We start from the raw sequence: 23,710 nt of genomic DNA on the forward strand, positions 1-23,710 counted from the left end.
AAGCCATTCTGCTCCCAGTGTGGCATAAAGCCAGCATGCTGCAGAGGAGACACACACAAACTCTCGCTGACACACATACACACAGACACACGCTGGACAGCTTCCTGATGGTCTTTACGAATTACAAACTTACCTCAGCATTTCAGACGCTGTAAAACATCGCTTTCACTCCTCTATCACACACACACACACACACACACACACACAATCTTGTGTCAGATGTGGTAGTTTCATAGGTGAATTATGCTTCGAAAAATACAATTACAGTGAGTGATATCATTCTTATAAAAGTGATCATTACACAACATCATCCGCTCAGATAATACAAAACAAGACAGATGCTATGCCAAATATGGGACATGTTTTCATGCCTTCTACAAGTATACAACACACACACACACACACACACACACACACACCATCTGTCCAGAGCTGACAGGAACACAATTCATATTCTGCTCGGGCAAATTTAACCACTACAAATGAGGAATGGAGCTCACTGTTTGGATGTCAGGTCCAAAGACAGAGCAAGGGTGTGTATTTTTAATCCACATTATAATATGTCTTAAATTTGAAAACATTTGTGCCTTAAGAGTGTTGATTTATTGCTTTCACTTGCCATACTTAAACATATGTTCATAAAAAAATCTGTCACACTAACAACAAAGAGACAACTAAGCTAAGATGTTAAGGCCAATAATACATGTCAAAGGAATAGACTCACCCTCATGTCATTTCAAGCCTGTAGGGATATACGTTCTTCTGCAGGACATTAAAAAAAATGTTGAGAAATGTCTCAGTATGTTATTTTGTCTATAAAATGGAAGTCAATGGTCAGCAAAACTGTTTGTTTACCAACATTCTACAAAATATCTTTATTTGTGTTACACAGAAAGAAGTCATACTAGATTTGAAATAACATGGGGGTGAGTAAATAATGAACTCTCTCTCTCTTTAAAGCACAAACTTGAATCTCAAAGCAAATAAATCAGGTTTCAAAAAATCCAATAATTATAATTACACATTAATTAGTCCAGCTAATTCAAAATCCAGAACATTTGGCCTAAATCTCAGAAGCATTTAAGAGAAGGTACACTTAAATATATATATATATATATATATATATATATATATATATATATATATATATATATATATATATATATAAAACAAGAGCAAGTGACTTTAAATCTCTATTTTACAAAGTTTAAGGCCACATGTATGATGAACAGTCAGTCCAGCTCAACATAAATGTCAGCACTTGGGTGATTAGATCAACTATCTCTCTCCTTTCATGAGCTCACACTGCAGTGCTGAACTCTTGTGGCCAAGCTATAAAACAGCAGCACAAATCACTCAGACTAAAGCTGGGGTGTATTCCAGAAAACACGGTTAACTTACCATCAGCTAAACCCTGAACTTTCGGTTGATTAACCCTTACTTACTGGAGGCATGTGGTGTTTAATTTGCTTCTTTACCTGTTTAATGTCCCCCAAAAGTATAAATGCTGTGGGTGCATTTTTTCAACATTGTTTTTTTTTTAGTTTTGAGCCACCTGACATAGCAACAATTAGCCAACGAGTTTGGGACAGGGCTACATGTTTCTTTGACCAATGACAGATGAAGGAGTGTTTGGGAGAATTTCATGTTTTAATTATTATAAATGTTGGTAGTTGCCCTTTAAAGGCCACGAGAGGGCGCACTATCAAAACAATAACAATCGTGTGGTTTGATGACGCAAAGGAGCGTGGAATGATGGGATTTGTTGTCTTCTTTAAAAACAAAAAAAGTGTAAAACTTTTGAAACTGTATGATGTTTTGTTGAGTGAAATGTAATTTGAAGTCATACCCCCTTTTTTCATTGTTTTTAATACTTAGTATATTAACTGTCTTCCTTCTCTTTTTTTCATTGTCATCCACCGTCATTTCATTGTTGTAATTGTTCAACTTTCTCTGTATTTGTTGTTTGATTGTTCATCAGCAAAAAAATAAAATAAAATTGTTGTCTTCTACCCAACCGCTGACGGCCATTAATCAGACGGAAAGATAAATCATGGATTTAACGGATGCAAAGAAGCAATCAGACTATGGATTAGACGCGTCCTCGTGCGGGTCTAGAGATGCGATGCCCCGCGTTTGGCATTTATGCCCCATAATACTAATCTTGTTGATCATTATAATAGCATACGTTTTCTGTAAAGATACGAATCAAAACAACTCACCTGTCGAGTAAAACACAAGTGAGATTGGCATCTCTTTTTAGTTGAAGTTTGTCGCGAAGCTTTCTCCATCTAGAAAATGCAACACCGATATTGATCCTCGCTCTTTCTCTCCTCTTGTCCCAAACTCTTCTTGGGTCGTTTGGTTGGCCCGTACGCTTACGTTTACGGGAGCTGTCCTTGTCAACAGAACCAGCGGCGGACAGTAAACAGTAATTATGTTCCATAAATAAGTAACACAATCCACCATAAAACGTGCAAGAAGTAAATAAGGAACTGCTTGAAGCAAGCTAGTGGTTTGCTGGACACTAGACACTACTTCCACATTTGTCCACGACACTGTTGTCATGTGGTTTCTACGTCAGTAAAGGCGGTAACAAAGGGTAACTAACGTCATTGACGGGCGACTGCACTGCCCCCGTGTCACTGTTTAGAATGGGAATTTTCTCATGATTTACAAGTAGTTGAAAACATTAGAAATATTGTTAGTAATTAGCTGGAAAAAATATATTACACTAGCCTAGTGGTTTCTGGATATTTTACTGCAAATATCTTACAAATTGTACCTTTAAGTATAGCCCACCTCACCTAGTTACTATACAGACATGTATAAACATTTATAATGTACAATTTTATTTTTTCATCTGTATTTTAAGATCATTTTATTTAAGATCAAATTATTGCAATATTGATAAATATATAAAAATTATTTTTGCATTTTCAATAAAAGAATATCAGTCCTGGCTTCTCAACATTCTGTAAACTGGAAATATAAGGGGAACAGTTACACAAATCATCCATTTTTGTTTTGTCCACAAAATAATCACGAAACAATGAGTATTAAACACTGAATTTCCATATCAGTAAGCAATAAAATATGGGAGGCTTTTTTTATGACAGATGTGTAAATATACACAACTCAAGAACAGTTCCTGCATGAAAATATTAAGGACATATAAATATTTAATAATATTAAATATTAAATTATTTTTATTCAAAAATTGTAATTTATTATGAAAAAAAATGTTAGAAAGTGTAATCTCTGACATACAGTATACTGTCAAAATTATGTAAAATAAATAAGAAATATGTAAAGGGAAATAGCTATCTTTCTTTCTTCATAAAAGAAGGTATCTAGAGAAATGTCACTCTCTCTTTATTTTTTCTCTGTACAATGAAAGTCAATGGTCACCATTGTTTGGTTGCCAGCATTCTTACAAATATCTTTTATGTTCTACAGAGGAAAGAAAGTCATACATATTTGGAATTACACAAGAGTGAGTAAATGATGACAGCATTTTCATTTTTGGGTAAACTATTACTTGAAAATTGACTGTTAAAATAATTTCCACGTTAAATTTTTTTTTTAATTTAAGTAGTGAAACTTTATGCAGATTATCCTAAATGCAAACCAGGTGCATTTCATTAGACTTAGAGTTTCATTAGTGGTCTCATTAGAGTAAAAGCAGCAAGATATTTTTCTCATTACCCTTTAATTTCTCTTTTTCTTGCTCTCTGGATCTCAGTGCTCCAGTTGGTCCTGCTGCAGATATCTGGAGCGGTTCAAAACTTTTTTCTCCTCACTGATATTTAAAGTCTCAGCGCACATGGGGCAAACCGACTCCGTCTCCAAGAGCCTGAAAAAAACACATACAAACACAGAAAATCAATGGATGGTTTGATGGCTAGATATGAGGATGGATAGATGGATCATGGATGGATGAGACTTACTGAGTGAACTATGAATAGAGAGCAGGGAAATCACAGTGTGGGCAGACACACCAATCCTCCTTGACCAAGTGACGACCCCGAAAATAATGACACACATATCTGTTAGACAAACTGAGTAACTGTGTGCGCCTACATATACACACCAAAAAGTTCAGTTTATTGTCATTCCTCTCATTACAGTTACAGACAAGCCAAGAATGAAATATATATAGCACCTAGAGAGGAAATTAAAATAGGGCCTGGGTTTCTGGCAGTTTTCTGTGATGTTTACACTGTGGAACTGAAGCTGTAGGTCGCTCCCTCGGAGCAAGATCTGCTTGTGTTCAGGCAGTGAAGTGATGCAGTAGATTAAGTTGTCTGTACTCACTGTGGCGATACAGTAGGGCAGATTGTTTTTGCAGCCAGGACAGAGAAGTTCACAGTCAGGTAAGCTTGTGGGGACAGAGTTCTCCTCCTCCACCTCAGTAGTATCTGGACGACCGATGCAAAACCAAAAAAAAGTCAATGATTGGGTCACGGCAAAAGGAGCAAATTTAATTTAAAATATATGTGCTGCTTTCGTACAATTTCAGTTTGAACCTGTGGTTATAAACAAGAGGTCAAGGCCCAGAAGAGGTGACTACAAAAAGATGACTACAAAATAAAAACAATTTCTCAGAATTGCGTGATACAAACTTTCAATTCTGACTTTTTTCTCGCAATTGCATGTTTAAATATCGCAATTCAGATTTTTTTTTTCAGAACCGTGCGATACAAACATGCAAATCCTGACTTTTTTTGTTTGTATCTCACTAGTCTCGCATAGCCAGACCTTTAGACACATGGCAGCATGTCTGGGAATCTTGGCTGCTTTGAATGGCCAAGGCCCGCCCAAGAGGCTATATGCCTGACAGATAGAGCAACTAATCACGTTTTGTTTTTTGCCACGTCATGAACTGTACATTTGTCACACTTAGGAAAATCCAGCGTTTAATTGATCCAGATATGAACTCGCAATTCTGAAAAAAAGTTACAATTGTGATTATATCTCACAGTTCTTACTTTATAACATGCAGTTTTGATCACAATTCAAGAAAAAAGTCAGAATTGCGAGATGTAAGCTGAGTTGTGCTAAAAAAAGTCGGGAGGGGGGGACCCTGAAGTCAAAAAGGTCAAGAACCACTGGTTTAAACAGAATGTAAATGCACTGAAATAGCATTGTGCTAAAACAAAACTACGCTATTAATTGGAGCATTTAATTCTTATTATATTTCCCTTGTGTGTTACCGGACCATGGCCTCTGTCTTCTTCTTGTATTTGAGATCAATCTTGTTATGATACTCTGGTCTCATTAGCACAGAGGCAAAACTGAAGGTTCCTAAGTTCCTTAGTCCAGCATGATGACATTCAATAACCGCTGATGTAAGGATGGGGACAGTGTCTGTAGGCCATAAACACACACACACACACACACACACACTGCTTTATGCTACATTAACGTGTTTGTGTAAACCACAGGGGTATTTCATGATATTAATATATGACAACCAGAAGGTGTCATAATACTTTTATCTTAACAATATGTTATAATTTAAAACTGAAATAAATTTGGGAAGATTTTTTAAATGTTTTTTAATATCTCTTATACTCACCAACACTGCATTTATTTGATAAAAACACTTTAACATTGTCAAATACTTATTATTACAATTGAAAATATCTTTTCTCTTTTAAAAATGATTAAATCCTGTGATGGTGAAGCTGATTTTTCAGCAGCCATTACTCCATTACTTAAGTATCACATCATGATCCTTCAAGTAACCATTCTAGTATGCTGATTTGGTGCTCAATTTTTTTTTTTTTTTTTTATTATTATAATTTTTTTGTTAATCTATTTCTTTAATTTCAACATTTCCTGCTATTAACTTTAATATTTTTGTGTAATCCACGATAAACAAATAACCAAAGAACCACATTTATTTGAAATAGACATTTTTGTAAAATGTAAATATTCTTACCTTTTAAAAATTATTGTTAAAAAATGTTACCCACACCAAACATTTGAGTGATGGTAATATGATACTTGATTTGATATTTTGTAATATAATGCAAAACATTCACTCATTTTTAGCATAATATTTTTTTCTATTTTTCTGCAAATGTAAGAATAAGACACACATAAGTTCCTGTGGCTCAGTGGTAGAGCATTGCGTTAGCAGCACAAAAGGTTGTGGGTTCCATTCCCAGGGAACACACATAGTAAACAAATAAATGCATAGCCTGAATGCAGTGTAAGTTGCTTTGGATAAAAGCATCTGCTAAATGCATAAATGTAAATGTAATGTGTGTTTCCCACCTTCACCGGTATGTAGCTCTGCAGGATCATCAGGTTTGTGGCCATCTCTGCTGGGATTTTAATGTGCTGTGTCTGAAGCTCTGCATACATGCTGAACAAAATGTTGTGGGCATTCCTGTAGTTTCCTACAACACATAATACACTCACAAACAAAGGCCGGGAATTCCCCTAAGAATGTATTATCTTCTTATTTTCACACTTTTAAGTCTGCATTAGCTCAACACGCTCCCAAAAATGAACACTTAACACAATAACAGTGAATGACAATCTGTGTAGTAAACTCACTCCATTGACCTACACTACACAGATAATCAAAAACACTGAAATCAGATCTGCAGATTGCTCCTCTCTGGCAATAATAATAGCAGTTCTTGCTGCCTCTCTGTACTGCTTTAGAGCCATGTACAACCGCAACAGATATATATTTTGCATCCAGGAAAGAGCAGAACCAACAAACATTATCTAGTCGAAAAAATTTTCTGATAACACACTTCTATATACTATATATATATATATATATATATGATGCAGCCAAATAAGGTAAAACAAATAATTTGATCTGAATTAAATCTATTAACCTAAACAGTTCAAATAACTACTAAACAAACACATGAAGTCAGAATTTTGAGTGATAAAGCATGAGGAATTGAAACACAAACACAATTTCACATTGTACACAGACGCACACACAGAAGTTCTCTTTCTGCTGGGTCACCACAAAGAGAAACATCAGCAGATGCAATGAACTACTCACAGCAAGAGACTACACACATGCAGTGACACGCAAGAGAGAGATGATGAGTGAGAGATGATACAGACAAAAGGAACCAATCAGAAAATGAGTACAACGGTACAACTGCAACACACACACGCACATATACATACATTTTAAATGCAGACATTTACAGGGTCCAGTGCCCAGATTTTCTAAAGAGGGCCCACACATTTACTAAAGAAAAAGAAAAACCTGATAAAATCAAAGTAAATGGCAATGTTATAGCTGCTTGGAGCCACTAGATAACTCTCATGTGTCTAATTTAATAAAATATGAAAAGAATCCTATCCAGTAAAAGTCCTCGAGCCATAAGTGGTGATGAACCCAGCAGGGTCATGGAACAAACAAGAAATAAGCATTTATGGACTCCAAATTCACAAGTACATATATTAGAATTTTTTGTGGTCTATTTGCCACTGTTCAAAAGTTTTGGGCCAGTAAGAATTTAAAAATTTTAAACAGTATTTTTTTAAAGTCTTTTTAAAAGTTTCCCTCACCATTGCTTTATTTACTTGATAAAAACTACAGTACAACAAACAATAATAATTTGAAGTATTATTACATTTAGTACTATGATGCTGAATTTTAAACAGCCATTACTGCAGTCTTCAATGTCACATGAACCTGTCACATTTGTGCTGCTTATATATATATATATATATATATATATATATATATATATATATATATATATATATATATATATATATATATGATACATTTTCTCAGGAAGTAAAAAAAAAAAAAAACAGCATTTACTTGATTTTTTTTTTTTACTATGTAGAAGCCTTGAATGTAATTATTTATCAATTTATTGCATCTTGCTACATAAAATAATCTTTTTTTTTTTGTAATTGTACTTTTTTGTACTAAGACGCAACTGTTTAACTCGAGGGGAGTTGGAAAATGAGCCTATTTTCAAAAAAAGTGGAGTGTTCCTTTAAGATCTGTGTTAGGTTTTCAATACCTTTGGCATTCCATCACTTTCCCACATCAGCTAATCAATAAGCTGATTGGTTAGAGCTTCATCCTTGGCTTCCTCTACCTGTTAAACAGACCGTAATAAAATCATAATCTTCATAACAACATGACAAAAAGCAATAGCTGTTTACAACTAGATATAAATCACCATAGTTCTTGCCATACACATTTTTTCTGATTAGGTCATCAACACAGTAATTAATTCTAATTATTTAGCTACACTATAACTATATAAAAATAAAATAAAATAAAAATAAAAATAAAAACATAAAAAAAGAAAATATTGTGAATTCAGGCATCAAGCAACATACTGGTCAGCCGATATTTGGCATTTTTTCAATGTTTTTTTCAAGTTTTTCTGCTTGGCCTTTTTACTTGTGAAGTGCATTTTTATCCAGCATGATCGCGTGTTCTCTGTGTGACGGTCGGTCCATGTGAATTGAATGCTTTAAACTTTAACTTGTCATTTCAAATTATGCTGTGCTTTAAGCATTTTGCCCATATTTGTCATTTTCTCTGTGTGCTGTATGTAAAATGAGTGTTAATCTGGTTTTATTTGAAAAATAAGATTCCCAATGCACACAAACTTCCCAGAATACTGAGTGCCCTGTTGATTACAGAATTTACTTCCTTCTTAATTATAATTTTATTAAATATTTATTTGTGAAAAATACTTTGTCATCTAAAGTATGTTTATTTTACACATTTATTTTTAATACATTGTCAAATGATTTTAAGCTTCTTAAATATAAAAAAAATGGTGAATTGTGAATTATGGTCTTAAATTGGAAACATTTAGAGATAATACTGACATATTTTGAGCTAAAATATCCAAATCATTTGAAAGATCCCTTACAATATCAAGCGGGTAATTTTTTAAAACATATACAGTATAATCATTGTGCATCTCCCTTTCTGATAAATTTTGTGAATTGTAGTGTAGTAAAGCGTGAAATAGTAGCTCCCCAGCTGTATTCACTGTCTCAATGGCCATCTCTAAGCTTGGACATTTCAAAAAGTGCTTCAGTGCCTGTGTGTGGATAGACAGATACAAATAGATTAATAAGCATTTAATGACTGATGTAATTAGCACAGTCAGTTGGGTAAAGAATCCCTTTGGAGATAATGAGCAAAGAGGGAAGAGCAACCAAGTGTGACAAAAAGTGTGAGCTTAAAAGACAAGAGGAAGTGCACTCAGGCATGGGAAGGAAAGAGAGAGAGGAATCTACACAAGCAGCACACACAGTTCTCGTACCCTGCTGTACTATTCACACTTTAAAAAGAACTTCCCAGCCTGAAGATGATTCTTCTCCCCCTCAAAATACAGCGCTATGCTCTGATAGTCCTCTATTGTAGCCTCTGCATCTGAACACATGCATACAGCATGATAAAAATAATTTTAGAATTTTGTTGAATAAGCCTTGTAAATGGTGCTGTGTAGTTAAATGAAGTAGGTCATTCCATTCTGCTGAGCGAGCTGAAAAGCTTCATCTCTACAACACGTCAAAATCAGGAACTGGATCGCTGGGCTATAATCACTCAAGCGCAGGAAAAACCTGTGCAGGCACCAAACATTTACACATTCACACTAACAGAACAACAAGACCAGCTAAGAACTTGAATTAAGGATATAGGTGCTTAAAGGGGTCATCAGATGCAAAATTCACTTTAACATGATGTTAGAATTTTTTTTTTTTTTTTTGGCAGTGTTTGTAGACATTCCACCTATAATGATAAAAATCCAACCAGTGTTTTTTTTTTTTTTTTTTTATCCTTGATTTTTCTCATATCAAGCACCAAGCATGTTAACAGAAAGTTGACTGGAAGGAAAAAGTGTGGAAGAAAAAGATGCACAACCAACCGAGAGAACTGTAGCCATATGAGGATTGTCAAGCAAAATCGATTCAAGAATTTGAGTGAACTTCACATGGAATGCACTGAGGATGGGGTCAAGGCATCAGGAGCCACCACACACAGATGTGTCAAGGAATTTGGCTACAGTTTTCATATTCCTCTTGGTAAGCCACTCCTGAACCACAGACAACATCAGAGGTGTCTTACCTGGGCTAAGGAGAAGAACTGGACTGTTGCCCAGTGGTCCAAAGTCCTCTTTTCAGATGAGAGCAAGTTTTGTATTTTATTTGGAAACCCATGCCCTAGAGTCTGGAGGAAGGGTGGAAAAGCTCATAGCCCAAGTTGTTTGAAGACCAGTGTTAAGTTTCCACAGTCTGTGATGATTTGGGGTGCAATGTCATCTGCTGGTGTTGGTCCATTTTGTTTTTTGAAAACCAAAGTCACTGCATCTGTTTACCAAGAAATTTTGGAGCACTTCATGCTTCCTTCTGCTGACCAGCTTTTTGAAGATGCTGATTTCATTTTCCAGCAGGATTTGGCATCTGCCCACACTGCCAAAAGCACCAAAAGTTGGTTAAATGACCATGGTGTTGGTGTGCTTGACTGGCCAGCAAACTCACCAGACCTGAACACCAAAGACAATCTATGGGGTATTGTCAAGAGGAAAATGAGAAACAAGAGACCAAAAAATGCAGAAGGCCTCTGTCAAAGAAACCTGGTCTTCCATACCACCTCAGCAGTATATTCACACACTATATTCATTATTATTAATTGGAATACTTCTTATGAAGTATTCTAATTTTTTGAGATAGTGAACTGGTGGGTTTTTGTTAAATGTGAGCCAAAATCATCACAATTAAAAGAACCAAAGCCTTAAACTACTTCAGTCTGTGTGCATTGAATTTATTTAATACACAAGTTTCACAATTTGAGTTGAATTACTGAAATAATGAACTTTTCCACTACATTCTAATTTATTGAGACAATAAACACACATAACACACCTTCATGCTATCCAGAATAGCTCCACAGTGTTTCTTTAGAGCTCTGCTGATGGCCTGGTTAGCTCCTCTACGAATGTCATCCATACGAATAGACATACGAGCCGGTCACTGAATAAGCAAAGCCTTGTTCCATCACAATGAGGCACAAAACTTGCCCCCTCTCTGGTGGAATCATAATAACCTTTTCATTTAATTTTCATTTGCAGATAAGAATTCCCTTTAAAGTTGTTGATCATCATTTCACAAATGTGCAGACACTCACTTTGTTGTTTCCGGTCATTTCTTTCTCATAGTGAGCCAGCGCATTTGTATAATCACCACAAGAGGGCAACACAACATTACAACATCAGTGATAACACAGTCGGACACAGTAATCCAGCAGAGAAAACAAGTCCATGTCACCAAGTATGTAATGTCTCCAAAACAGGTGTAATTATCTTATGTAATGTAGCTGACTTACACAAATTCTAGCAGTATGGCATATTCTTTAGAAATATATGGGATCTCATCAGGGTCCAGTCTTTTATCCAGCTGTAATGCACTGTCCCAATGCTGTAGGTCCCTTCTCATCTACACATACAAAGCTCAACTATTACAATAGTCAAAGTGACTTGGGAAGTATAGATGCATACAGTACATGTAACCTTTCATGAATGTGTGTGTGAGTCTATTTTACCTCCAGGACTGCCATAGCATACAAAGAAGTCAGATACAAGTCCCAGGCTCAGTTGTAGTCATTGCAGAACATGGCCAAATGACCAGCCAGCAAATTCTGATCTTCTATACCCTACAAACACAGTTAAAAAAAAAAGTACTTCATGGTGTTAAAGAGTTCAGTTTTCTTATATTACAGACAAAAACATCTGTTTCAAAACTTAGTGAGCTGCTTTGCTGCATACTACCTAAATTGAATCTTTGTCAGACTGATAGCATGTTGACACAGGTACTGACATTGTATTTTTTTCGAACACTATATATTATTACATTAAATTACAGAAAACTAAAAGCTACAATGTGAGTGTTTCTAATACTTTGGCTTAAGTTGTAGCCAGTTTGATATCTTTCTTCTTCTGACCAATGTAATCGTACTCGGTTACTAACGTAACCTCGGTTCTCTCTAGAATAGGGAACGAGTACTGCGTCTTAGCTAAGACGCTACGGGAAAAGTCTCTTTTCATGAAATACTGAAGCAAAAAATTATCCTTAATTTTGAATTTTTGTAAAGCGCATTTGCAGCAGTACACAGCCATAGGCGAGACGGCTCGCTCGCTCATTGGCTGCTCTGCAGCAAGTGCACAGCCTATCGAGCGCAGGCTGATGCAATATCAGACCAATTAGGATGCTTCGCGCCCATCACGCCACTTCCCGCCGAAACGGGTGTGGCCCAACCCTATAAAAGGATCTCGAAAAGGCTGACTCACCTGATTTATTTCATCGCCGAAGCGAACCAGTGTGAATCGTACGCACGGCAGAGAACGCAGTACTCGTTCCCTCTTCTAGAGAGAACCGAGGTTACGTTAGTAATCGAGTACGTTCTCTTACGAGAGTTCTCTCGTACTGCGTCTTAGCTAAGACGCTACGGGAACCCCATGTAAAACGCTGTGCGCGCAGGGATCACACACCAATAAACCTGAAGCAACACCCAGGATTTACAGTGCACAGTCACCCGAGGGACTCACAGAGAGTCCAGGACAGGAAAGGGGGGGGGGGGGGCCCTCTGTCCCATATCTAGCAGCACCCGTAGATGCGGCAATATAACATCACACAGTCGAGGCAAGGCCTGACCAATGTGGCAATGCGGGTCTTACGCAATACTGCCCATATAACAGTCGGCAGCGCATAATGCTCACGAACTCAGAATTCCCATCAGGGCCCTGATTCGGCTATACCGACAGCAGCCTTGCTTGTAAGGCGGGAACCTCCAGGTTATAGAACCTGATAAATGTAGACGGCGAGGCCCAACCTGCCGCCATACATATATCCTGCAAGGAGATCCCAGTAGACCACGCCCACGACGAGGCGACGCCCCTTGTGGAGTGTGCTCTGACGCCCAGTGGGCACTGAAGGCCCCTGGAAGCGTAAGCTAACGTTATGGCATCAACTATCAATCTGGATAGAGTCTGTCTCGAAACAGCCAATCCCTTGGAACATCCACTGAATGAGACAAACAGCTGCTCAGTCTGTCGAAAGACAGCGGAGCGAGACACATAAGCTCTCAAAACCCTAACAGGGCAAAGAAGACTCGAGTCTCCATCCTCTCCTGACACCGACAGGGCAGACAGGGAAATAACCTGAGCCCGAAACGGCGTGTTGAGGGACTTCGGCACCTAACCGTGCCTAGGTTTGAGTATGACCCTTGAGTCATTAGGCCCAAACTCCAAGCACGACAGGCTCACCGAGAGCGCGTGCAGGTCACCCATACGCTTCACTGAAGCGAGAGCCAACAAGAATACTGTCTTGAACGACAGATGCTGGAGGCTAATCGATTGGATAGGCTCAGAAGGGGGACCCTTCATGGCCTCCAAAACTGCCGCGAGGTCCCATATAGGGACTGACGGAGGTCTGGGAGGATTCAGCCTCCTAGCTCCTCTAAGGAAGCGGATGACCAAATCGTTCCTTCCTATTGACTGACCAAGCGCTGTTCAGAAAACGCTGCGATGGCCGCCACATCAACTTCGAGCGTGGATGGGGCTCTGCCCTTATCCAACAGCTCCTGTAGGAAGGAGAGAACCTCCGTCACCTCACAACTAAGGGGTGAACATCCCCGAGCCGTGCACCAGCTGGAGAACACCGACCACTTCGAGGCATACAGCCGTCGTGTCGATGGAGCTCTAGCCTGAGTGATGGTATTTAGCACTCCCACTGAGAGATCAGCGGGGAACCGTTGAGCGCCCACACATGGAGGGACCACAACTCCGGTTGAGGGTGCCAAATCAAGCCCCTGGCCTGCGAGAGGAGGTCCCTCCTCAACGGCACTGGCCACGGGGCGATGTCTGCTAACTGCATCAAATCTGGGAACCATGGTTGGTTCTTCCAAAAAGGTGCTACAAGCAGTATTGAACATCTCGTTTCTCTCACCCGTTCTATCACCTGCGGAAGGAGGGAGACGGGAGGGAAAGCATAAAGCGGGCAGCACGGCCATCTCCGTGACAGCGCGCTTTCGTCCTTGGAAAAGAACGCGGGGCAGTGAACGTTTTCGTGGGACGCGAAGAGGTCCACCTCCGCCCTGCCAAATCTCTCCCACAACAGCCGGACTGTTTGCGGGTGTAGAGACCATTTGCCCGTGGGAATGTTGCTTCCGGACAGCCTGTCTGGACCCAGATTCTGTAGCCCAGGCACATTAACTGCCCTCAGCGAGCGCAAGTTGCGCTGAGCCCGTACCAGGAGGCGTTCTGCCAACCTGTACAGGTTTCGGGACCCGAGACCGCCCTGGCGATTTCATTAGGACACCACAGACATGTCGTCCGAACGGACTACGACATGGTGTCCCTTGATTCGGGGACAAAAGTGCGTCAGCGCATTCTCCACTGCCAGCATTTCCAGACAGTTGATATGTTGGAGCCTGACCACAGGCCAAAGGACGGTCTGCCCTCGAGCAGCGCTCCCCATCCCGAAGTGGAGGCGTCCGTCGACACCATCTTCACTTTCGAGGAAGTCCCCAGGCTTACACCTGATTGGTACCAGTCGTTTGCTGTCCAGGGTTTCAGGGCTGTAACACAGCCCTGATTGACCTTGAGACGCAGTCGACCAGATACCCGCGCTTTCAGCCAGAACTGCAGGGGGCGCATGCGGAGCAGGCCCAACTGCAGAACCGGAGATGCTGAGGCCATGAGACCCAGCATCCTCTGACATTCTCTGAGGCGAAACGGTCGCGCCGCAGCGGAGAGAACTCGCCGCGCGCTGTGGTGACAACCGCGCCGTCATGGAACGTGAGTCCAGAACTAAACCCAAAACAGTATCGTCTGACTGGGGTTCAGCGACTCTTCGTCCAGTTGACACTGAGACCGAGTTTCTCGAGCCAATCGAGTAAAACGGCCCTGTGCGAGCTCCGCTCGTGATTGAGCCAGAATCAGCCAGTTGTCCAAATAGTAAACGTACGAGGAGCTACGGACAAGCCGAACGGCAGGACTGCAAACTGGTATGCCTGGCCCTCGAAGGCGAATCTCCAATATCGCCTGTGACTTGACGCCATCTGTATTTGAAAATACGCGTCCTTCAGATCTATTGACATGAACCAGTCTCCTCTGCGAATATGCGCGAGGAGCTTCCTGGTCGTAAGCATTCTGAAACTGCGTTTCACCAATGCCTTGTTCAGCTGTCTTAGATCCAGTATGGGCCTGAGACCCCCGTCTCTCTTGGGCACTAGAAAGTATCTGCTGTACAGCCCCCCCTCGCTTTGAGCTTGAGACACAGGCTCTACAGCCCCTCTGCTCAACAGTTTTGATATTTCTGGCCAAAGTATGCGTGCTACTTCTGTTTTGACCGTGGTTTCGACGTGCGCTAAAAAGCGCGGAGGGTGTCGAAAAAACTGTAGCGAGTAGCCTCTCCTTATAATGCCTAGCACCCAATCCAAAACCCCTGGAAGCGCTGAACATGCATCTGCATGAATGGCTAAGGGCTGGATGCGAAGAGCGCTCTGTTGACTGAGCAACGGCGGCGCTTCGGTTTGCTGTAACATGGGCGTTACGCCTGTGGCATTTGAGGCGGGGAGCGCGCTGATCACAGCGGGCAGAACGCTCCTCCTCGACCCCGTCCCGGCGCTTAACCGCTTGAGGGAGAGCTGAGTGGGTCCCGTGGGACTCGTGATGTCTGCGAGTAACTGTGGGCTGCAAGTGTGCACATTTACGCTTTCGACTCGCTGTCTGCCTGGGCAGAGCGTACATGCACGGGTTTCGTTTTTACAGAAACCACGCGCCGTGTGTGACAGTGTTTGTGGGCACTGAGGAGTGGGCACGTTTACTATGTGGAGCGCGTGACCGATCTGAGTCGATCTTATAGGCACGAGCCCTGTGTGCAGGGCTGTGCTTACATGCGGAGATGGGCACCGAGGAGTGGGCATCGTCACTACATTTATAGCACCATCGGCCGTGGCCGGACGAACGTGCACGGGTTTCGTTTTTACAGAAACCACATGACGCATGTGACATAGTGATTGTGGGCACTGAGGAGTGGGCACATTTACTATGCAGTGCGCGTGATCGACTTGAGTCGCTTTTATGGGCGCGAGCCCTGTGAAGGGCTGTGCTTATATGTGGAGATGGGCACTGAGCAGTGGGCATCGTCACTACATTTATAGCACCATCGGCCGTGGCCGGACGAACGTGCACAGGTTTCGTTTTTACAGAAACCACATGACGCGTGTGACATAGTGATTGTGGGCACAAGCGGGCCACCGTACAGGCTTGCGCATTGCAAAAGACGCTGAAACAGTCACAATCCCTGGAACTGAAACAGCGGCGCGCTTAGGTGAGAGTTCGGCCGCGGCGACTCGTACACCGGCGCTTTCCTAGGATGGCTTCGGGGCTCCCGGCCTCACCGTAATCCTCTGCCGCGGTCCCCGCTTTTATAGGGTTGGGCCACACCCGTTTCGGCGGGAAGTGGCGTGATGGGCGCGAAGCGTCCTAATTGGTCTGATATTGCATCAGCCTGGGCTCGATAGACTGTGCACTTGCTGCAGAGCAGCCAATGAGCGAGCGAGCCGTCTCGCCTATGGCTGTGTACTGCTGCAAATGCGCTTTACAAAAATTCAAAATTAAGGATAATTTTTTGTTTCAGTATTTCGTGAAAAGAGACTTTTCCCGTAGCGTCTTAGCTAAGACGCAGCATGAGAGAACTCTCGTAAGAGAACAATCTCTCTATATTCTTTTTCTCTAATGGAAAGTCATGGAAAAGCTATCATGGATTTGGTGTTTTATACTGGAGCAAACAGGAACACACACCCACCAAAAACATTATATATGCTGCAGTTTCTGTTCACCACTATAAAAGTTTACCCATTGAAAATATGAAAAAGTGTCTTCTCTAGAAGAATCCTAACTGAGATTCTTATAACTGATTCCATTAAGACATTTCTGTATCATATAAAAGTGCTCCTGACTGACTTTACTGAAACACGCAATGATTTCAGTACAGGTAACAAAATAATTAATAACTTCAATATACATACTACACACAATTAACTCATTTTTTTACTTAATATATGCATTTTATTTAATTCTGTAAAAAAATGATTAATACTTGACTCAATTATTTTGCCGTTTTATCATTTAAAAAATTAAAAAAAATTGCCTTAGAAGAAATTGCCTGGATCAGAAGTGTAAACATAATGCCTTAAAAGTCGCAAAGTAGCATCAGGTCTTTTTTCATATTGTGACATCTAAGTAAAATTATTTATCAACAAATAATTTATTGGTTGTCAGTTGGATGGAGGCAGATCTTAATACAAGCTTGCAGCTGATAACAAGAGAGGGGCAGGGTTTATGCTGAGAAAATAACTGGACAGAAGTCTGTTGTTTCATAACATCTTGAATAAAGGTTTTTTTTATTGAAACATATACATGGATGAATTACTCACAATAAGATCAGTAACATGCATTTTGTATAGTAAAATTTCCATTTTATACATGTGGTATATCCTCTAGGGACATGACCATGCTGACGTTTCCCATCATGCAGGATACTCTGATGGCCAGGTCCACCTCCATGTGATGCAGACATGCCCTTCCCAGCTCACTCCATGCCTTAGTTCTGCTCAGAGCTTCCAAGAATCAGAAAACCACGCACGCACACACACACACACACACACACTATAATCAATGTTGCTGAAGAAATCTGAAGTGCTGTGATCATCGATCAAGTGAAAACGGTTATGATCATTGATACATTATGCATCCAACATCCATGCTTTCAGAAGCATTTAGGTTTGTATTATTTGGTTTAACTTAGTTAAGCCTGCCCAATAAACTACCCGATCAAACTAATGTAGCATGAAAATATCTTTTCAGCATAATGGCCTGTTGCAGTAACGACTGGTGCTTGTCTTTACTAGTGTCACTGTGTGGGTTGTTGAGGAATGAATGTGTGTTCAGAACCACACTATTAATCTTCCCAATCTGGGTCTGACATGTCAGCTCCCAGTTATGTAACAGCGAAGGCTCTTTCTGAGGGTCTCGCTAGATGATTTTTAGTGTGTTCTGGCCGGTTGCTAAACATTTGCATAATGGTCCAGCTTAAAAGAACCTCCTGATATGGTTTGTTTTTTCAAAGTGTACTGTGTCAGCTCCTTACCCCTTCCACCTGGTTGGTGACTGTAACCTCCAACAGGGATGTAAGAAAGGCGATTCTGGTACCACTGCTGTCTCCCAATATTGGCAGCTTGGTGAGGAAGACATTCAGAGTGCCCTGCTGAGAAGATAGAGCTAACAACTGCCCATCATCAGTCCAACACATCTGATCAAGGCCTGAGAAACACACACACAGAACTAACTACTAATGCTTTTCACACAAATAAAGAGCATCAATGCATCAAAAAATATTTTATACCTTTGGTCTCCTCATCCAGAGTGACTATAGCATACATTTCCTTCAGATCAGTCAAGTCATGTATCTTAATACTGACAAAGAGATATAAGTGTTATCTTAAAACATTTCAGTTTCAATGAGTGGTGGATAAAACTTTCATGATTGGCAGAGAAAAATGTGGAATGTGTGTGAGAGCTAAAGGTGAGTTGTAACAGTAGTAAGCAGGCCTGAGGATCATATAACTTTTAGTCCTTTAAATCAATACGTAATGACTTTGTAAGGGCTGGACGTTATGGCCAAAAATTATCTGTATTTATTTGGCTGAATTGCAATCCACAGCCTCTCAGTATTTTCTATGTTGTTGTTTTTCTATTTGAATTAAAATAGTAATAATTAAAAACTGTATTTTTTATTGTCCAATGAAACAATGTTCATATTTAAGGCTATGAAAACGAACGGAACATAACCATGTGCACTATGGAATATATTACTGTATGTTTACGGTTAAAATCACATTACATTCGAACATTGTAACATTACAATTAAAAACAAAAACAATGCTTTTTAAAGCACAAGTTAAGCTATTTAGATTAAAATCACATTACAGTTAGTGGTTTTGACAACTGGCCAACAAGTCAATCTCTCCACCGGGAAATGTGGCATATGGCAGTTGTATAAACATCTATTGTAATGACGCATACATACTAATGAACACTTACCAGTTGTCCTCACAGGACGCAGCCTTCTTTAGAGACTGTGATGGCGATGCTAGTCAGTCTGTCTTTATGATTGTGGGCTTGAAACAACTCTTGGCCAGTTTCACGGATATGTGTGGAAATGACTACAAAGTAGCCATGTGAAAATCCAATCATGATATAGCCATCCCCATACCTAGAGAGAGAAAGGAAAATATGTGCAGTATATAAAAAACACACTGAAATGAGTGATTTTCATCTCTTTGTATTTTTAAGTGTTATAACTTAAAAGCAAGTTATAACTTAAGCATGCAATTTTAACATGTATGTCAAAACATGTATATTAAAACAACAAGAAGCCAAGGTGAGATGGTTATGGGTGGCCAACAATGTTGAAACTAGCTGGTTAAAAAATAGAATTCAACTGATTTCCCCCCCCCCCTTCTATTTTCAATATACATGTTGCCCTGGTAATATTATTAGAAAATACGGAATTAGCTTCCACTGTTATGCTGATGATACTCAGCTATATATCTCAACGAGACCAGATGAAACTTCCCAATTATCTAAGCTAACAGAGTGTGTTAAAAATGTAAAAGATTGGATGACAAATAATTTTCTCCAATTAAATTTGGATAAGACAGAGATATTAATTATTGGACCAAAAACACCACACAGAATCTTATAGATTACAACAACTAGACGGATGTACTGTTACTTCCTCTACAGTCAGAAATCTGGGTGTTATATTGGACAGCAATTTGTCTTTTGAAAATCATATTTCCAATGTTATAAAAACTGCATTCTTCCATCTTAGAAACATTGCCAAGCTACGAAACATGTTATCTGATTCTGATGCAGAAAAGCTAGTTCATGCTTTCATGACCTCTAGACTGGACTATTGTAATGCACTTCTAGGTGGTTGTCCTGCCTCGTCAATAAACAAGCTACAGGTAGTCCAAAATGCAGCAGCTAGAGTCCTTACCAGGTCAAGAAAATATGATCATATTACCCCAATTTTACAGTCTCTGCACTGGCTACCTATTAAGTTCCTTATCAGTTACAAATTATCATTACTTACCTATAAGGCCCTAAATGGTTTAGCTCCTGCATACCTAACTAGCCTTCTACCATGCTACAATCCATCACGCTCCCTAAGGTCACAAAACGCTGGACTTTTGGTAGTTCCTAGGATAGCAAAGTCCACTAAAGGAGGTAGAGCTTTTTCACATTTGGCTCCCAAACTCTGGAATAGCCTTCCTGATAATGTTCGGGGTTCAGACACACTCTCTCTCTTTAAATCTAGATTAAAAACGCATCTCTTTCGCCAAGCATTCGAATAATGTATCTCTTAAATTGTGAGTATAGTTGCATTTTTATTCTTTAGCTTGGGTTAAACTAATTTTACTTTGTTGGATTAGCAGCTATGCTAATGATGTCTCTATTTTGTTTCTATGTTTTGCCATTTACACAAGCTCCAGTCTGGATCCAGAACACCTGAGAAGAGATGATGCTGACCCTCAGAGGACCCCAGATGATCCTAACCTTGAATCAACAAACAGAACTAACAATTATTGCTACATGTGTGACTGCATCATATAATTACTATTAATTAATAATATTGATAGTTCATCATCTAGCTGACTACGTCTTGTATTATTATTATTTTTATTTTTCTAAAATCCTGTCAAACGTGCACAAACTACTAGCTACTACTAAATATTGTAGAAACATAATTTTCTGTAAAGTTGCTTTGTAACGATTTGTATTGTAAAAAGCGCTATACAAATAAACTTGAATTGAATTGAATTGAATTGATGCGTAGTCACACGTTTCACAAAGGCTTCAAATGCAGCTAATCCTTTCCGAATTACAAATTGGAACCGTTTAATAATGTTAGGTTCACTGTTTATACTGTGATGTCAGACTCAGAATTTATTGTATTTTTATTTGCATCTATAAAGTTAAAAATAAAATGACAAAAAAATAATTCACTGCATAATTCCATATTCTGATTGTTTATGCAATAAAATGTTTTCATATTTGTAACTATATTTCATAATTTACTAATATTTGAATGTGATGTAACCATGTAAAAATATTATTGGAATATAAGATTTTATTCTTATGTTGACCTCTACCTATAAGTAAGTTCAGCATAAAAATGAAGTAAAATGAGCATGTTAACATACAGTGCTTTCTCCTGGAGATGATTGCTCATCTGTTTTCATCCCTGGAACTGAACATCTGTAGAATCTGCTCTCACAGAGGTCTGAAGGAGAGAAAAGAAGAGAAAAGAGGAAATATATTCATTATCATCTCATAATTCTGTGTGTTGGTGTGTGTGTGTGTGTGTTTGTAGATGAGCAGATTTCCTTTAGGTGTGCCAACAGTAGTCCAGTTCTGGACCAGAGCAGAAAGGACATCTGATAAATAAAGTAAAAACAAAGACAGCTAATAAAGTGCAGTTAAGTTATTCACCCTGCAACTGCAAGATAGTTTCCTTCTGTTTTCTGCCATTTGCAGACACGATCCAGACCTGGACTTTTCTGACAGCGTGAAAAAAAAACGCTAAAAAGAGACAAAACTAGTTTTAAATCAATACAGTTCGACCACAAAACGACATAACATTACTATGAAAAAGAAAAAAGTTAAAACAGTCCAGCCCTTTAGGTCAACATTTTGTTTATTAGGAGACACGCAAATATGACGAAGTTAATATTTCTCAGTTTATACATTTTATTCACTCGCATTTATTTTCTCTGCTAAAAGACATGAACTGCTGTTGAGCTCACTAACGTTAACCAGCCATCGTGCTAACGCTATTTAGTACGCTCCTAAAAGCCAGGCGGCAAGGAAGCCGACCGGAAGTTGAAGTCGGCCGGGTGCTGCCATCTTGTAGCAGAACTTCACTTGCGTTAGCATCCCATTGACCTCCCATTCATTTTGGCGTCACTTTGACAGCGAATAACTTTACATCTGAGGCGTTTAAAGACTCCATTTGTCCATTATATATTTCTAAAGATACACGACAATGTATAAAGTGCTCCATTACCTTCTATGTTACATTATGGCCCCGTAGAAACAGTTTTTGTAAAAATAGGCTAACGATTGCGTCATAACCACTCGACTCTCTGTCGCATTACCGTACAGACAGGAGGAGAAGCTCGCAGGCAATTAACTTAATATGGCGTACTGGCGTTACATTTTAAAATACTATACAAAATAATTAATCAGAATACTTACTCCTTCTCACTCACACCAAAGAACTCCCCGCTCAAGCTCGCCGTCTCTGCAAGATTAACAATGGCAGTTTGCACGCACAGCCACTTAGAAGATTTACATCTGGCAGACAGGTTGCTGACGTCATCAAGCTTAGTTTGAGTCTGCGCGTCAGAAACGGAAGTGCTAAAAATAGCTAAAAACGAGCTTCACTTGTCTCAATTGAGTTCCAATGGGGTCGCTGTGTCCATTTCTTTTACTGTCTATGCTAAAAGCATGCTAAACATTCGTCTTCGAGAAAGCACGTGTGCACTTCAAACAGCGACAGTCCATTTTTAATACAATTGGACATTTAATAGTTTCTATACCGGTATGTAAAAACCATAGACAGTAAAGGTAAAAACATATGTGCCTGTATTTCGAAAACACTTCCCAGGGTGCTTCACTCCGACGCGTTCTCGATGTCTCTTAGCAACCACTTAGTAACAGCAGAGCCCGTCTACGGAGAGCCTTCCCACTCCCTATTAAGCCGAATTTTGGTTGCAGTTCCACCAGAGTTCCACTGGGGGCGATCGCCATGAGTGCAACATGAATGGGAGTCTATGGGGCTAGACGGCTAAATTCGTCCCTTTCACCCGATTGCCGTTGAGAATTCTGAGATCTGATGGTAGGTTTTGGAAGTTCAACATGGGTTATAGGTTGAAAGTTGAATGAACGAGTACTTATGTCCTTTCGATTTCTTAAAGGTTGAGTTGTTGTTGCCCATAACACGCTAGCATTCTGCTAATTAACTCTGATTGGTCAGTTAAGTACAGTGGCCCAGTAGTGCACAACACAACGACATTAAAAAAGCAAACATAAGCTCACAACACAACGACATTAAGCCACAACAAAAATACATTAAGCCACAACACAAATAAATTAAGCCACAACACAACGAAATTCTCACAACACAATGAAATTAAGCCACAACACAAATAAATTAAGCCACAACACAACGAAATTCTCACAACACAACGAAATTAAGCCACAACACAAATACATTAAGCCACAACACAACGAAATTAAGCCACAACACAAAGGAAGTGCTCCCGACCACTAGGGGGCAGTGTTGAAAGTTAAACACCGATATTTCATCGAGATGTATGTGTAACTTAATATGTGTGATCGATTTTTAAATTAAAAACGTGTTTTTATTAAATGTTTTGATATCCTGATAATCTTAATGTATCGATTCATGAATCGAGCAAAAAATAAATTGATAATATTTTCAATTTGGACCGTTTAGCTCTGCTCTTGTACACAATGTTTTTCCTCAGGGGACTTATTTAAATCCGGTGCTATGCGGGAATCCATTTCTCTTTCCGTAGAGC

At 39.6% G+C, this 23,710-nt stretch overlaps 1 pseudogene; it reads right to left on the reverse strand.

Moving 5' to 3' along the window:
* Positions 1 to 3,575: 3,575 nt before the first annotated feature.
* Positions 3,576 to 19,370, reverse strand: LOC132143279 (WD repeat-containing protein 19-like; annotated as a pseudogene).
* Positions 19,371 to 23,710: the final 4,340 nt, after the last annotated feature.

The sequence above is a fragment of the Carassius carassius genome, chromosome 7, assembly GCF_963082965.1.
Source record: "Carassius carassius chromosome 7, fCarCar2.1, whole genome shotgun sequence".
Taxonomy (NCBI): Eukaryota; Metazoa; Chordata; class Actinopteri; order Cypriniformes; family Cyprinidae; genus Carassius; species Carassius carassius.